Below are 13,016 nucleotides of genomic sequence, written 5' to 3'. Positions count from 1 at the left end.
GTGCTCTGCCCACTGCTCAACTACATGCAGAGAAATATTCAGTATCTACACAGGTTCCTAACTATACACACAGACATCATACAGTAAAACTCCGGTGGTCTGGCATCCAGTGGTCCGGTACGCCTGATGGTCCGGCACCAACTGCAACCCGGAAGTGCTCTGGTAGCTGCTTCAAGTTGTTAGTGTAATTGATGAACTGTGGCTGGATCCACAGCTGACAGGCTCTCAATCTACCTTTCCTCTCTACTGCCTGGAGGAGGGGTGTGCCAAACCCTCCCTCCTGCTGCAGGGAGGCAAAGCCTGCAAGCGGCAGAAGAAGAGAGGAAGGGAGAGGCAGGCAGCTGTTTCAAGAAGTTCTAATCAATTGCACTGCCCCAGCAACAGGCTCGTAATCTACCTTTCCTCTCTACTGCCTGGAGGGGGGAGGGGGAAAGGGGGGGCGGTGGGAACGGGTAGAGCTGCAGGTGACAGGCTGCTGCTGAAACTCACAAGAGATCATCTCCCCTCCCTGTCCCTGCTGCTTTTACCAGTAGACCGGATAGTCCAGGATCAAAAGATCAAGTGAGTGAGCTTGCGCAAAAAACCAGAGGCAGCAGTTGAACTCTACTGTCCGGAGGAGGGAGGGGTGGGAGACGGGGGAGGGGAGGGGTCGGTGGGGTGGGGGTGAGCGGATATATACACTGCTGATATATACAGTCTGTTAATTATTCACTTAAACACTAAAAAATGCAAACTTTAACAAACCCCTGAAACTTAAATCTGTAACTTTATTTTGCCATGCTGCACAATTACTCATCATCCGATGAAACCAGTGCTTCATCATCCCTGTTATCATCCCCCTCTTCAATATCCTCCTCTGCTTCTATGGGAGTGTCAACAGTAGGCTCTGGTGGTGGTGGTGAAGAAAAAGGCTGCTTCCCTGCAGCAGGAGGGAGGGTTTGGCACACTCCCGCCGACCCCTACCTTCCCCTGCCCCCCTCTTCAGGCAGTGTCAGCCGACGGTCAGGGCAATGTGTATGTGCTATACACCCGAGACTTTAACTGCTAGACCGGGGTCCCTTGCAGCAAGCAACCTGGATGAGGCTGACGGGTGCCCAATAAGTGTACAGGGAGAGCTTATTACACTTCAGATTTTAGCTGCTAGAATCTGTGATTCCTTCGCAGCGGGCAGCCTGGGGGAGGCTGAGAAGTGCCCCAATGGATTCTGCCACCTGGGTGTGACACAAATCCAAGCTCTCCCTGTATCTGTCCCTAATGACCGGCTGAAGTTCTTTTAAATTGTGCCTGGTTCTGTTACAGCAACTGAAGGAGTCAGGTTAAAGCTTAAACAGTTACAGGTTTATTGAGAATAGTGATAGAAATGTAGCCGTGTTAGTCTGGGGTAGCTGAAGCAAAATGCAGGACAATGTAGCACTTTAAAGACTAACAAGATGGTTTATTAGATGATGAGCTTTCGTGGGCCAGACCCACTTCCTCAGATCATATGGTTGCAATGGCTATTGTTCTATTTCTTAACTGCTGGAAAAAAAAAAAAAAATATATATATATATATATATATATATATATATATATATCTTTAAAAAAAATGGTTACAAAGAAAAATAAAGATAGGAAATAGAAAATAATGGTACCAAATGACAGCTTAATCTTTAAAGAGCTCTATTCTATGCATGCACTAAAACAAAAGGACACATACAGGTACAATTTTTACCCCCTTCTGCGTCGCTCGGTCCCAGCGTGTCAGGCCAGGATCGGTCCCTCAGTTCCTCGGAAAGACGAAAATACGAGGTGGGCGTCCCCGTGGAACCTCGGGAGGTCAAAACACCTAACCCGACCAGCAGGCAGAGGGTAGATTGACACTCAAAAGTGAGTGCGCTCCTGTACCCAGCTTTATAGCCATTGGGTCACATATTTCTCTTATCTGTGATGCCAAATGGTGCTGGTCTGTCTTTTGTGAGACCAGTTCTTACAAGGGAGTTTTGAACTTAATTTACACTTGTAAGAGAGAGTTGAGAGGATTAAATTGGAAGTACTGGGCATTCTTTTTTCTCAGTGGGAAATTCCTCTCCCAGGGACTGTGTGTGTTCGAATCCACATGGGTGCCAGCCGGGCACTTCTTGCAGCCTCGAGGTCAGTTTATTGCCTTAATCGTCGCATATCCTGATCTCGCATCAAAGCAGATCAAAGCTTAACGGCTATGCTGATTTTCTTATTGTTCCTTCTCTGCCCTGTATAGACATCTCAGAGGGCAAGCAAGATTGGTTGAGATGGGGGGGGGGGCTGTTTGGCTACAGGCAGTAGAGAGGAAAGGTAGATTGAGAGCCTGTCGGCTGTGGATCCAGCCGGAGTGTAAGTGTAACTGATTAGAACTTCCTGAATGCGGCTGCCTGCCTCTCGCCACCTCTCCCCTTCCGCCGCTTGCAGGCTTTGCCTCCTTGCAGCAGGAGGGAGGGTTCAGCATCCCCCTCGCCCGCCGACCCCTACTCTCCCCCACCCTTCCCCCTCCAGGCAGTAGAGAGGAAAGGTAGATTGCGAGTCTGTTGCTGGGGCAGTGCAATTGATTAGAACTTCTTGAAACAGCTGCCTGCCTCTCCCTCCCTCTCTTCTTCTGCCGCTTGCAGGCTTTGCCTCCCTGCAGCAGGAGGGAGGGTTTGGCACACCCCCGCTCCCTCCCCCGCCCCTCTCCTTGCAGTGCTGTTCCCCTCCGAGACCTGCCTCTGCCAGAGTACCTCCTGATAGTCTGGCATTTCTGATAATCCGGCACCACCTGGGTCCCAAAGGTGCCGGATTATTGGAAGTCTACTGTACAATCATATGACTAGTGTACATAGGATCAGCAGACAGTAAGCTCCTATTCAATACCTCACATGGCCCCCTTCTATACCATTTTTGGGGCCAACACCCCCACGTATGGGTGCATCAGTGATCTGGCTGCTCCCCTCCAGATCCAGTAACGTGACATCTAATAAAACAAGTATTTAAATACAGCAGACGTCAGTTATCTGTGTTAAGTGATATGGTTGTCAGCTTCAAGAAGGTGTTTCTGCCTGGATGTGGTCCATCTGGAGATTAAAGCAGAGACATTAGGAGTACTTGACAATGGCTCATTTGTTCCTAGCACCATTGAATGTGTCATGTTCTGTCTCTTATCCTGGGTCGTTAGCTCTATGATGACCTTTCTTTGATGGGCTAGGTGGGGGTGGGGGATAACCATCATGTACTGTGTTTGTGTGCCAGTTCCAGACTCCAAATTTAGAATAGGAGTTCTTAACAGAATAGCACAGCCTGCCTCCGAAATGTTATCCTACAGTCCCTCCTCTTAACCTCAGGGTTCACGAACCCGCCAGGTTAAATACAATAATGTTAGTGTTTTCAGTTTGTTCCAGAAGCACCGGTTCATAACCCATACCAGTTGGAAGGTCAGGATGGGCACTCCCCACGTCTTGAGAGAATATCTCTCAAACCCATCCCCATGGTATTCTGTCACCAGTGAAGGTGCTGCCCATGATCATAAATTTAACCTCCACTGCCTGGTTAAAGGGCCTTGTTAGCCTGTCCACGGTTTCCCCTATCTGAGTGTACCTCAGATGGCCTTTCCCAATGTGTGTCTGGGCCTCAGCCACCAACTCCTCGATCTTCACCTGCAGGGCCAGTAGACCCTCCTCTAGGTACTTACTGCCGCAGTACCATTCCTGATCCCATTTTTGGTTACCCGTCATTGGAGGATTATGGTAGAGCTGCGTCCTGTCAATGGCCAGGGTTGCTTGTTGAGGGACTGTCATGCACATGGAGAGGTGTGTTAAGGGGAGGGCTTTCCATTTAACTTGGAGTGGTTCTGGGCAGTCACACACCAATAGATACTGTTTATTTGGACCAGCTCTGCATGCCTTAATTTCTCGGTTACAGCCACCTCGAATCTAGACAGATTCGTTAAAGCATTATATGGGCATGTCCATAGAATTTCCTTGTCAGAGTGGGTGCAACATTCAGTGGGGTACAGTGCTTTTCCAGCGACTTCGGAGAATGCCACACCTTCTATTTCAGGAACATGCCGTCGCCTCCACGTGGGCAGGGAGGTTACCATTCTCACTAGTGAATGTGAGGGATGCCCAGTGGTGCTAGAAGATTAAGATTACGCTATGGACCATGCACAGGGCTAGACAAGCTATATAATCGACTCGCCTGTGGCACGTAGATTTCAGCTGCACACCCCGTTCATTCATGGCGCGTGCACACGCAATGCAGCTCTTGCACACGCGCAGTACGGGGCTGGCGAGCGGTTTTTGCTGCCATTTGTCAAGCCCTGCCCATCCATATCGGCCCTGGGCTTTCATGGATTCTTCGTTTCCCCTTTCCCACAGAGGGGCATTGGGGAGGTGGGGTCTCACCACGTCCATAAGGGCCAGATGAACTCGACCATCCAGGAGATCTGTTACAATACCCTGGGTGGTGGATACTGAATTTGACAGATCCTTCATGCTATTCAAAGCTGTTCTGAAAGATAAAAGAACATTTTCCTACCCCCATGTGGGTAGCACATTATATCTCTTGTTGTCCTTTTTACTTTGCAAGTATTTTACTGACTTCTTGATTAACTTGCTGTCATCCAGCAATTACGTATGCTTTCATTTTGTAAACCCAATTCTGAGGGATTGGGTAAATTACTTCGCTGCTCGATTATTAAGTTAAAAGTGGTATGCTTTAATTGTCCTCTTATACCACAGACCAGGTTTTTAGTCTGTTGTGAAGCTTCAAATTTATTTGCAGGTACAGTAAAACTCCAGTGGTCCGGCATCCAATGGTCCGGCACCATCTGGAACCAGGAAGTGCTCCGGGCAGCCAGACAATTGGAGCTGCCTCTGCCCCCGGCTTCCCCAATTCAGCTGCTGCTGAAACTGACCAGCGGCTGACTCGAGGAAGCTGCTCTGCCCTGGGCTTCCCGGAGTCAGCCGTTGGTCAGTTTCAGCAGTGGCTGACTTGGGGACACTTGGGGCAGAGCAGCTGGGGTGCTGCTGGGTTGGTCCTGCAGTGCCGAGGAGCGCATCCCCTGCACTCCACCCCAGACCTCTCATAGCCCCCCCCCCTTCTGATAGTCTGGCATATCTGATAATCCAGCATCCCGTGGGTCCTAAAGGTTCTGGATTATCGGAAGTTTACTGTAGTAACTGAGAAGCCTTACTGATAGTGATTTTCCTTAGAGCAAGGTGTTTGCCAGTTACCATTCCAGCAAGCCTAAAAGGATTTCTCTTTCTGTACAGTGTTAGCACTAAATATATTTCCATGTTAGCAGTAACATTAGCATTAAATGCCTTTCAAATAGGGGCTGCTGAATATCTTATATACCATATCTTTTACTTCAGATGACAGTGCATGTTATATCCTCTTGAAAATTTTGAACAGGCCCTTTTTATCCTTTACTGTTGTTTACAGAAGATTCAAACTGTTCATTAACAACCAGGCATTCACACACCCCCTTTGACTTGCTTTCAGATTCAAAGTTATCAGAGACTCAAAGACTTAACCTTGAAAAAAATGCAGTGAAATTCCAGAGTTCTGCTTTTAAAGCACACAGCAAAAATACAAATCCATTGTGGCTTCTCTTTGGAGTGCATGAAGTGTTTTATGTAAAATAACAATGTTTTCTTAGAACCATCTCAAGGGTTAAATGCCTCAAGACAAGCAACACTAGTTCTTCCACACTCCCCAGAGTCAACATCTCACCTTCTCATATCCTTAATCACTTGCTTTGTTCCTCAAATGAAAACTTTCCTCGTTTCCAGTAATTTAACTTTCTAATGCCCGTACTACTGTTTTCCTTATTCTTCTACTATGCCCACACAGGGCCCCGAATCTTTTACCCCCCTTTCACATGCTTATTTCCTTTTTATTTTCTGTACCTGAGTCTGCTTTGCTGCTGATTGGCTCCATCTCAGGGACACAGGTTTTGTCCGTTATTAATTTAGCAAGAAGGTTGGGCTCTCTAATTAGCCATCATAACCTTCTGATCCCTTTACTTGGGTAAATCCAATTGTTCATTTTTGCAGTCAGCTAATTTTTTTTTTTTAACTCCTCAGTACTGGGTTTTCCATAACAGCCAGACTTCAGCAGTATCTTTGAGTGAGATTAGGGTTTGTAAATGCTTTGACAATTTGCTTTCAAGGTCTGCAAGGTCTTATAAACATAAGCTAGAGTATAGTCAGACCATAAACCATGCCTAAACCTTTGCAATATTTGCTCCAAAACATAGTTGACTCCTTCTCTTTATGAAGGGTTTCTTTCTGAATCTTGCACCAATGTGCCCAGTTTGTTTTTACTAGCAATGTTTAGTATTGTATGTTCTATGCCTTAAGACCCTTAAAGGATCTTAAAGGGAGAGAAGAACGGGGACACCAATTTTATTTCCCTTTTGACTTGCCCCTCGTGATTGTGGTTGCAATGCAGTGGACCCCATTTTATCTTGTAAATTTGCCAGGGCCATTCTTTTCTATTTCTCATTTTCCTGCTTTACTTGTATGAGCAAATCATGTCTGGACCGTTTGCGTTGCTTTTTCTGTTTTTCTAATTACTATTATTAGTATTATTATTATTATTAATAATAATGCCTCATTTTTCAGCTTGAAGGTGGTATTTTCCTGGTCCTTTAATTTGAGGGTGTCCTGCATCACTATTACTGCTCTGTCTTTTTTATTGCCTTCCTGATTATTTTACCATTTGACCAACTTTTCCTTGGCTCCGGCTGCAGCATACTGTGTCTTTAAAATTGCCGCCTGCCAGGATTTGTGAATTTGTACTCAGAAGGTTTCTCTTTGACTTAAATTTGGAACAGAACCAGGACGTGTCTGAAGGAAAAGACTTCCATCCCTAGCCTAATGATGTGGTAAAGTAAACATACTCATCCCTCTTGGATGTCAGTTTCTGGCACTGTTCAGCTCACAAGCCTGGATCCAGGACGAGCCCCCAAACTGTAGGAACAGAATCTGGACACTGTATATGGAGCAAGCAGAAGGATTTATTAACACACAGTGCTGGTGGAGTGTCACATCGCTTGTTGGGCTCAGTGAACATTGCCAAACAATAGGTTACAACTAATTATATAGGATGCTCAATGGGCAGATCAAGTGATTTTTGGGGAGGGAAGAGATCGAGGACCCCCCTGGATAGATGCTAATCATGAGGCAAAATAAGAATAATATCAAGTTACATAGTGTTTTCTACCCATAGCTTACATAATACCTTACATCTAGTAAAACAAGTATTTAAACAAAACAGATATCAATTGTGTTAAGTGGCGATATATGTCAGCTTCAAGAAGGTGTTTCTTCCCGGATGTGGTCCATCTGGGGATTAAAGCAGAGACATTAGGAGTACTTGACAATGGCTCATTTGTTCCTAGCACCATTGAATGTGTCATGTTCTGTCTCTTATCCTGGGTCGTTAGCTCTATGATGACCTTTCTTCGATGGGCTAGGTGGGGTGGGAAGGGGGAGTAATCATCATGTACTGTTTGAGTGCCAGTTCCAGACTCCAAATTTAGAATAGAGGTTCTTAACAGAATATCATAGCCTGCCTCAGCTAACATGGCACCTGTAGAAATTTTATCCTATCTTCCAATCATTAGGTACAGAAGCTGATTTAGCAAAACCCAAGCACTATCCTAGTAGAACCTCTTTTTTACAGTTCTTCCCCAAAGTGATTGGGGGACACAGATTCCATTTTGTTCATACTGTCACTTTATTTCTTTACACTTCATTGGCGCATGATGCTACCATGTCACCTTCACCTTTATTTATGTCATAAACAGCACATGCCATTCAATACTTGTATGCCAGTCATAAGTGCTATTCCACCATGTTTCTGTAATCCCCAGGTTATTCAGTTTGACTTCCTACCCCGGTAATGCCAGTTCCTGTGATCTGTTGCCCAAACTCCATGTGTTTATGTACAAGCATCTGTTTTTTCGCTTCAAACCTGATCAAGTTTCCTAGCCATAATGAGCATTGTCCAAAGTCAGATGCTCAAAAGTTAGGAAATAGCTTAATTTAAGTTATCTGTGCATTCATAGGGCCAGATTGAGACACATTGTTGGTCTCCACAAGGATGCATATGAGACACCGTAACTTCCCTTTATGGGCTACTACAGGCTCATATGCAGGAATTTCTGTGGGGTATGTGTGCGCTTTTTTGTAAATGTGGACTGCAACGGTGAGAGCGCAAGCCCTCCACCCGTAGTCCGCCAAGTAAGTGTACTTTGGCTGTCAAATATAAGATGGAACAGACGGTTTGAAAAATGTGTTAACTATTTATGCTAAAGGACCACTTAAGGTGAAGTGGCCCCTTAACTCCCCAGTCATGGGCTAGTTAAGAGGGTCACAGGTTGTTCTAATACATCAGAAATGCAGTGTGCTGGTTCAGTTCATATTTTGTAGCAACTGGCAAATGTATGTATTTAAGTTCCCAGGCTCATCTTTTTGAAGTTGTTGTGCAGGTTTTCTCTGACGGATCTGATACAGAGCAGTGGCTTTGTGAAAAGCATAGTAGCTTCCGAGGCATTTCCAAACCTGCTCCTACCCTCTTGCCCCCCTCTGATGCAGCTGCAGCAGAATCAGACACCACCCAAAGGGATGATCCCCTCCCTTCCTATGGGACTAGAATGTGGGGCTGAGCTGACAACAGTGAAGGGGGATCACGCCTCAGAAGTGGGGGGGATGGGGAGAGGCTGTCAGTATCAAGCTGTGACAGGAGTGGCCCCTCCTGCAGTAACTCCTATATATCCAGGCAGCAAAGAGCAAGGACTGGGGCACTAACCTCAGCTGGGGGAGGAGGGAGAGAAGCTGCACTCTTGGGCTCTTTTTGTTACAGCCAGCGCGCCCCCCCCCCCGTCCCACCACCTGTCTTGGGGCACAGCCTGTCTGCCTTGCAGACAAGGCTCTCGTTCTGTTGCTGCAGTTAGGACACTAAGCAGAGCAGCAGCCCCCCACTCCTCCGCAATGAGACCCGGACTCGGAATGAAGGTCTGAGGCCTCCCACCTTTGTTGTGCACAGAGTTAGTCCGTACCGGGGTGGGCAATAATTTTTTATGAGAAGGCCACTCCAAGAACGTGGAAAGTGGTTGAGGGTTGTGCTCTTCCATATTAATGGAGAAGGTGCAGGGTCTGGGATGGAGTTAGGTGCAGAAGGGAGCTTGCAGTCAAGGACTGGGGTGCAGGAGAGGGTGTGGGGTCTGGGATGGAGTCTGGATGAAGGAGGCAGTTGTGACCTGGGGAAGGGGACTAAGGTCAGGAGGGGGTGGATGGGGTCTGGGTTGTGACCTAGGGCAAGAGGGGGTTATGACTTGGGGTAGGAGACTGGGATGCAGGGGTCTGGGTTGTGACCTGGGGCAGGGGATTGGGGTGCAGGACCTGGGAGAGGATACGGGGGGAGGGGATAGAGGGTTTGGGTTGTGACTTGGGGCAGGGGTTTGTGGTGCAGACTTGAGGAGGGAATATGGGGACAGATGGGGGGGCAAAGGTTTGGGGTGACAGGGCCATGTGGCTTTTGAACAGTTATGAGCTTGAGTGGAGGGGGGAAGGGTGCTTTGCAAGTTGCCTGTTGACAACATGCAGCTCCCATTGACTGGAAACCCGGCCAGTGGGATTGTGAGGGGGTGAGAGCAGCATGTGAAGGTTAACAGCTGTTCAAACAAAACCCCCAGTAGTTTTTTCTCAGCAGTGTGTGGGTGGTGGGGCAGGCAAGGTGAGGCTCCCCGCTGTGTCTGCAGGCCAGAAGGTATTTTGCCCAGGCCCAGTCCATATTAGGGATGTAATTGATTAACCGATAAGCAAGAGCTTATAGGTTAATGCTATAGATGACAAGCATTCCCCGCCCCCCCCCCAGTACGTTTTTTAGAGTCCTGGCTTGCGTCAGGTCCGGGACCTACCCACACTGCATTTAAAGTATATTAGGAGCCAGGCGGGCAGGCAGCCTGGCTCAGTTCCAGCTTGCACCGGGTCTGCTGCCTCTCATCAGCTGGCGGCAGAGTGTCTGTCCAGGGGGCAGGGAGTCTGGCTGGAGGCGTGAGTGAGGGGGTGGGGATGCAGGGTTCTGGCATGAGAGGATGGGGGGTAACCACAGATGTTAGAGGCAGCAGGGTGGAGGAGACACAGGAGCTGGGAGGAGCCAGCTTAAAAGCCAGTTCCCCACAGCACTGTCTCCACAGTGCTGCCTGCCCCCCTCTATCAGAGGCAGCGGGGGAGTGAGGGTGGGGGGAGGTAAATGGAGAGGTTCCTACGAAGCAGCCTCTGAATGTGGCAGGCCGAGGCTCACCATGGCCAGAGGCTGCTCTAGCAGTAGCCCCTGTCTGGGGGGGTCCCAGTGAGGAGCTTGCATCCTCCCACCCCACAGACAGGAGCTGCTGCTGCCAAGCAGTCCCTGTTCAAAGTGGCTTGGGCTGGCCATATGCAGAGGCTGCTTCAGCAGTAGTCCCTGTCTGTGGCCAGCCCTGGCTGCCACAAACGGGCTGGTGCTGAGCAGTCCCAGCTTGCGTGAGTCTGGGGTGCTGCGACTCTGCATTTTAAATGTAGTAGGAGCCCAGCAGCTCTTACTATGTTAATGTAAAGCTGCAGTGCGGGTGACTCCTGCCTGGATCCGGCAGGAGCTGTGTGCGCTCAGTCCCAGCTCAAGCTGGCTCCTGGAGCTATTCTCGCTGTGGCTCTGCAGAGTGTTCGTTAGCAACTAATTGTGTAGTCAATACAAAACTAATTGTGTAGTCAATACAGGGGAAGGAAAACGACTTGTTCCCTGCATGCCAGATCCAGCGGGGGAACTTGGGGCTTCATCCCCCTGACCTCCCCGCAGGAAGCCAGCGCTGATGTGGGGGCCGTAAGGCTGTAGCGCTGACTCCCTATTGAGGAGGGAGCAGGAGGGCCGAGTTGGGGCTCTAGAAGAGCCATATCTGGCTCCCTAGTGAGCCAAAGATTGCCGACCTCTGGTTTAGGTGGTGTGGAAGTAAAGACGACTTGATACAATAGGGCTTACAAATGTATCCAAACTGCTCAGCTGTAAAAATGAATAAGATGTTACTGTAATAACTACAGGGAAAAAGCAGGAAAGAGACAATAACTGAATTGGTCTAAACTAAAAAGGTCAAGTTGATATGATTCAAAGACTGCTGAAATTACGCGTGTTAAAACAGGAGATGTGGCACTGGAAGTAAGTGAGCCAAAGTTGAGATGTCGCATATTGGGCCTAATAGGTGGACAAAACAGGGAATGGACTTTTTTGTCCACCCCTCCCTTTTTGGGTCCTTGAGAGAGGTTTTGAGTAGGTAGGGAAGGTGGAACAAAAAATACAGCTGGAAAGAACTGATAAAGGCTCTTGGAGTGAGCTTCACCATTATGGTTGCCACATCCACTGTTTCCTGGGATTCTGATCCATAATCCTAATCTCTGATGTCTTGGCCACAAAGCAAGGGACCTAGATGGAATCATTAATACCACCCCTTCTAGCTCTAGCTGAATCCCAGATACTGTCTTGGATGTGAGTTATTACCATCTTAGATCCCAGCTAAGAGACTTAGACATGGGGGCTTTTCCTTCTGAGATTAGACTTTAATAACATCATCTCAACTGATTGCTTCTCCTTTTCCCAAAGGACAGCATTAGGATAGTTCTACCCTGGCAAGGTTTGACTACAAAAGTACTGTCAACATACAAAAGTCACCAAAAGTGAAAACTGGTCAAACTGTTTTTTCTGCCTCCCATTGTTGACATTTCATGGCCACTTTGCTAGCAAAGTGTGACAGAGCAAAGCAATGTGGGTAAGCATTCTGCACTGCAATGTTGTGGGAAGGGCAGCATAGACCACAAAACACTGAGCAGAGCCATCAGAGCAGGCATTGTGGGATACTGGTGGAAGCCAGTTCTTTGGACAAAACAAACAGCAGAGTCTATGCTGGCTCTTTGTTGAAAATAAAGGGAGCAGAAAAGTCAAAAGTCTCTCCCGGGGTGGAAGTTTTTGTTGCCAAAACTGGGTGGTTTTTCCCAACAAAAGTCTCATTGCAGTGTAAACATTCTCACTGTTTTGTTGCTAAAAGGCCTTAGATCCCGTCTATGGGACTGTCAAACAAGAAGGGTTCTTTCTGTCTTAAAAAGAAAAAGGAAAACTGTCAACAGCTAAAGGGAACAAAGGATGTTGTCTTCGGTATCTTTAAAAGATTAAGAAAGTGTAAAGGTATGTTTGCCATGGTGCTAAGCAAGGCCTTGGACCTTGTTTAGCACTGTTTAGCATTGGACAGTGACTGGGTTGTGTTTACACCTTGTAGCCTGTTTATTCTGTCTAAATTCTACTGACCACACACTGAATAAGATGAAAAAATTCTAGAACTGTTTGATTCCTTGGGAGCATTCAGCCTGTGCAGTGAATGAGGAAGGATTCCTGAGTGTGTGATCATATGCACCACAGAGCAGAGTTAAGGTTTAATATACAACATTAATTTGATCATTCCTTAACTTTTGAATGTTCAGCTTTGAAACTTTAACCTTCTTGTAATATTATCTGTATCAGAGGCAGCGGGGAGAAGCAGGAAGTGAGAGCTAGTGCTGAGGAGAGCTGACTTAAAAGCCAGTTCTCCCTAGCACAATCTCTGTGATGCGGCTGTGGGGCCAGGGGAAGCAAAGGCAGAAGCTGGTACTGCTCGGTCCTGGTTTGTGCTGGGTCTGAGACCTACCCTCCTGCTGCTCTGCAGCTTAAATATAATAAGAGCCAGGCGGCTATTGTTGCATTTAAAGTACAGCGGTCCAGGATCCTTCCTGCGTGCCTGATTCCTACTACATTTAAACTGCAGAGCAGCAGTGGGGGTAGCTCCTGGACCTGGCGTGAGCTGAGACAGAGCACCTCTCCTTATTGACTAATTGTGCAGTTGGTATAAATTGCATTGACTAAGTGATTAGCCAATTATCTGCTTTAACAGCCTTAGTTTACACATTTCAGCTATTTCATTCTGTGTCTCTTCCGCCATCATTTAGAAAGGGTTTACATGT

General features: G+C 47.4%; 1 protein-coding gene across 4 annotated transcripts in view; it reads left to right on the top strand.

The window, feature by feature from the left end:
* The window catches only part of TAF1 (TATA-box binding protein associated factor 1), a 137,040-nt gene that overhangs the window by 15,845 nt on the left and 108,179 nt on the right, over positions 1-13,016 (top strand). The window lies entirely within an intron of this gene.

This window comes from Pelodiscus sinensis, chromosome 13 (genome assembly GCF_052426305.1).
Source record: "Pelodiscus sinensis isolate ZL-2025 chromosome 13, ASM5242630v1, whole genome shotgun sequence".
Classification (NCBI taxonomy): Eukaryota; Metazoa; Chordata; order Testudines; family Trionychidae; genus Pelodiscus; species Pelodiscus sinensis.
This window is presented reverse-complemented; position numbering and strand designations above follow the sequence as displayed.